Source organism: Coptis chinensis, chromosome 6 (genome assembly GCF_015680905.1).
Source record: "Coptis chinensis isolate HL-2020 chromosome 6, ASM1568090v1, whole genome shotgun sequence".
NCBI classification, from domain to species: domain Eukaryota; kingdom Viridiplantae; phylum Streptophyta; class Magnoliopsida; order Ranunculales; family Ranunculaceae; genus Coptis; species Coptis chinensis.
Window position 1 is genome coordinate 61,795,045 of NC_141461.1, and position 4,626 is coordinate 61,799,670.

The 4,626-nt window shown below is 36.0% G+C and overlaps 1 long non-coding RNA gene across 1 annotated transcript; it reads left to right on the forward strand.

Annotated features, from left to right (window-relative positions):
* Nucleotides 1-2,178: 2,178 nt before the first annotated feature.
* On the forward strand, nucleotides 2,179-3,988 carry LOC147493834 (uncharacterized). Its single transcript, XR_015198952.1, has 4 exons — nucleotides 2,179-2,469; nucleotides 2,594-2,958; nucleotides 3,452-3,664; nucleotides 3,880-3,988. It is a non-coding gene; the product is annotated as an uncharacterized LOC147493834 (long non-coding RNA).
* The last annotated feature ends 638 nt before the right edge of the window (nucleotides 3,989-4,626 follow it).

Genomic DNA, 4,626 nt, shown 5'->3' on the forward strand with positions numbered 1-4,626 from the left:
TTTACCTGTTTGTCACATTATCAATGATTTCACTTTTGCAAACATTATCAATGATTTCACTTTTGCAACAGACGTTAGGTTTGTATGTCCATCTTTATCCAAGTAAACTGTTGGTTTCCTCTCTCTCCCTTAGTTTTGACATTTTGTGAGATGTTGATAGTCCTTTAACTTGTGAGAATGGTTGGTGTAGCCGTGTAGGTGGGTTTCTTGCTCAAAAAATTTTTGGATGAATTTTAAGAAGTTCACTCTGTTTGACAGATTTTAACATGTAGCAAAAGGGGGTGCCGAATTTCAACATCTAATTGATTTTGTTTGTATTGCTTGCTCATATTTTCTCCCCCATGTGAGTAGTGATGGTTGTGGTTGCTTCAGGACTGATTGATGGAATCTTTACTATATTAATGTGCACATAAATTCCATCTCACGTGGGATACTGTACTAGTTCTATGGTACTGATGTAAATGACCCTATGAAAATTCAATAGTAATGTGAAAATCCAAGGTAGTTTTTTGTGTCAACACTTGGACCATTTCATTCATTCACCGCCTTAGAAGTTTCTGTAAGGGCCTCGAGTGTCGCCTCTGAAAACATGTGGGCATGATTTCAAATGTAAAAGATGGTTCTCTTGTAGCTCTGAAATGAACGACTGTTGTTGATTAGCAAATGAAATTCATTCTAGGGGGTTTACTTAATTCTGGCTGCATATTTTGTTTCTCTCTACAATTTTTTTCAGTTAGTTTGTGTTTTAATATAGCGTGCCACTTCCTTCCTTAGCATCTTGAAAGGGGAATGGCTGTGGGTGCTTTTTCGAGACGTGGAGCCAATGATGATTGGGCTAAGGGGTCTTGGTCTTATTCATGCCTAAGTTCCATTTACATGCCTTGATAACACCTCCATTTACCTTGAGTAATATTTATGATATTCTTAATGGTAGTTTTGCACCTATTAAAAATGAAGTAATACTTATACTAGTAAAACACTATTGCAGCTTCACTGATTCAAACAAAGGTATATACTCCTTCAGTTCTAGATCAGTTTATTTATTGATTTTATTCTCTTCTGTTATAGACAACATCACTGTTTGTTGTTTAACAGGGTAATTCAACTCCAGAACAAGTGGAAGAAGCAGATTCACAGGATAGTAATTCAGAGATTCCTCCAAGAACCCCAACTCTTAAGAATGATGTACTGAGTACATCAGTGTCTTCCACAACGGCTGGAAATCCTGCTCCCCGCTGTTCCTGTTAACACGCCAGCTGCGTGCATTTTTAGCTGGTGGATCAGTGTCATCAGCAATTCCTTCAGGTTCAGGATCTGTTTTTAATAATATGTATGTTCTGTTTATGTAATATTATCTGTAAATCATGTGTGTGAAGTGTGTTGTTGTTCATACTTGTAACATGGCTGTTATATGTTTGATTTTGTGACCTTTACTGTAAATTGATGGCTGTCTCAGAGCTCTGCTTTGTATGAACTTGAGTTGTTACCCATTACCATCATTCATATATATACTGTTGGCCTGTTTATCAATAATCATTTGGTATGTCATTCCTTGAAGCAGCATTTTGTAAGAAGCGCTAGTGTTTATGTTTTTACCCTGCATACAGAAATGGCAGTTACTCTACTAACTGATTAGTGTAAGCATCCTTTTGAGTATACATTAAGTGTTTGAACTTCGACAGCGCGTAATATGAAATATGTAGTCGCCCATTGTGATTAGAATGCTTTCTTTTTTCGATGTATGAGCAGCCTTTTTACTCTTACAGTCATCTTCAGTTTACTGCAAGTATGTCTTTTAGTGATAAGGCCATTATTGTTTTAATGTTGTATGAGACTATGAGCTGCCTTTTTTGTATTCTAGGAATTCAACTTTATTGGGCTATAGTAGGTGTTTAATCTTGTTTTCGGGGAGCAGAGGGTTTCTGAACTATGCATTATTCTCAAGTAGATTACATTCAAATTCACCTTAGCTGCCCCTACCCACCCTATGGTTAGTTTAGTTAAGTGATAGGCTGCTTTTGTTGCACTAATGAGTATAATAAGTGTACTATCAATTTTATTGGATTTAATAAACTGCCACTCTGCCAAACCCTATGGTTACTATGGTTAGTTCCATTTTTGTTCATTCGCATCTATATTTGTTTTGAATTTTGTGGTAGGAGGAACAACTGTTGATATTTCTAAGAGGCAATCTTCCTCTGTGGACATGTGTGGAAAGGAAAAGAAAGAAACATTCCATACATTTCTAAACTTTGGTAGATGTGGTAAAAGAGTCTTGAATCTTGGCTGAATATTTGGACAATGTTGTGATTGTCTATAGGATCAGACTGAAGTGTCCTTTACGATCAAGAGTAATGTTCCGCTGCAGAAGCTCATGGATCGTATTGTAAGGAACGGTCAGTAGAAGTCAACTCATTGCGCTTCATGATTGATGGTAAACGACTTCGGGGACACCAGTATACTGATGACGTACATCTCTTTACATATGTCTCCTTATTATCTTTTGTCTCAAATTTTATTTAATTACAACACGAGTGTTCTAAAGCTTCTAATTGATTTTTCTTTTTTCTCTTTTTTTCGGTTGTGGTAACAGTTGATGGAGATACGATTGATGCTTTTGTCGAACAATGGGGTGGCAGCAGGAGCTACTCTCCCATATTTTGAAACAAAAACACCATTAGCTTTGTATGGAATTGGCAAGTTCTGCTTTTGAATAAGATATGTTTTTTGTTTTATGTCTAAAAGCATCCTTAAGACGATCTTAATTCAGAAGCAAGTGTTTTAATTCTCTTTTGAATTATAATTTCAACAAATATGATGAATAAAGATGAAATTATAGCTTGGTATCTCTTTAGTCCGATTCATTGTGTTCTTATTGTTGCTACTATCATGATTGTGACGAATGAGTTGAGGAAATATAAGCAGAGTTGGTGTCTTACAAGAGCTGTTGATCTAAGGGTAAGACTAGAGTCAATGAGGTGTTTTTTTTTTTTCAAAAAAAGAAGAGTTTATTAGGGGTTTCTGTTTGTATATATATTTTTAGTTTATTGGTAGTTCAAATTGGGGTTTCCGTTTATATGTTTGAGATTTGGAATTTTGATCTTTAGAGATGATTGTTTATGTTGGGGGTCTATTATGGATTTTAGATTCGGCTTACAAGAAAGGGGAAGGGAGTTTTTAAGTTTGTTCATATTGGTGCTTTTGGAAACCCTTGATAATAATTTCTGTGATTTCCGTAAAGTAATTATGGCTGCATTCGAGCACTTACAAAAAATGTGTCTCGTTGTATTAGTTTGATTTTTTTCATAGTTTTATGAGGGGAGGGGGATTTCCTTGCATTTAGAGACCATATTTCTTTTGTAGAGTTTTGTGACAGTTCCTGCTCAACTCCTTTTCCCCTTGAAAGTGTTTCTTTGGTAACACTTTTTTGTTTTTGCCACTTCGAAATCAGGACCAAGTGTTACTAAGCATGCAGCAGAAGCTTGATGATCTAATACAGCGACTGACTGACTGAGTTCAGTGCTCAAGAACCGGCATTTCATAAGTTACATACCGTGGAAGAAATTTGAAATTTTGGGTTTTACTTTCACTACTGCCTTTGGCCAAAGTAGCAGTCCTTTAGGAACGACTCCATCTCACTTTGGAGCTCAGACTTCTCTGTTTGGTGAGTCCCTTTCCGTGCAATACTTGAATTTTTCAGCTTAAATTTTCCAATAAATTTTTCAGACTTCTCTTCAGTGTTAATAATAGTGTACTGTATAATTTTTCTGCTGTCTGTTTCCTATTAACACCCAAAAAGGAGTAGGGGCATGGTGGAGAGAAATATGTATCGCGAAAATATGTATGCTGTTCTTACATTGGTTCTGGGGTCATGTGCAGGTCGCAGAGGTGCACAGAGGTGGACTGCATGATGTAATAACACCGAGATATCACCGTCCATTATTTGCCAAAACAAAAGTTTCCGCCCGGGATGGACTGAGCCCCACTTCACCTTCACAAAATGGTATTCTGCTAGTATTGTTCTCTGTGCCTAACACAAGATTGTATACCTGCTCTCTCTCTCTCTCTCTCTCGCGTTTTAGGGATTCTGGAGAGTTCGAGGCTAGAGCAACCTCAAACCAAAACAACGATGGCGGCATGATGAGGTTTTCTACACTGAACTATACCTGTTGTTTCATCTATAATGTGATGTGGAAATATATATATATATATATATATATATATATATATATATATATATATATATATATACAAGTAATATTATTATTGTTTCTTTTGTTTCAAGATCTGTACTTTAAGTGTTGAATATGATCCATCATTTTTTTGTTACCTTGGTACTTATGTTCTAGTATATATATATTGTTTTTTTTCAGGTTAACATGTTACTATAAATGCTTGGTACAATCGACTAGTAAACTGGAAGGGTCATTGGTTGAGCTGATGTACTTTGATACAGGATTCAGATAGATTACTGGAATCTTAATGTCCAGTTTCAAGTGGAGAAGTTATTCACTAAACTAGGGACACAATGATTGGGAAACCACTATTGTTAACGTTTTGTACTTACTAGTCTACATATTGCTTTCATCGGGGAGTTATTTTGTACAATAAGGTAAACCATCTTTA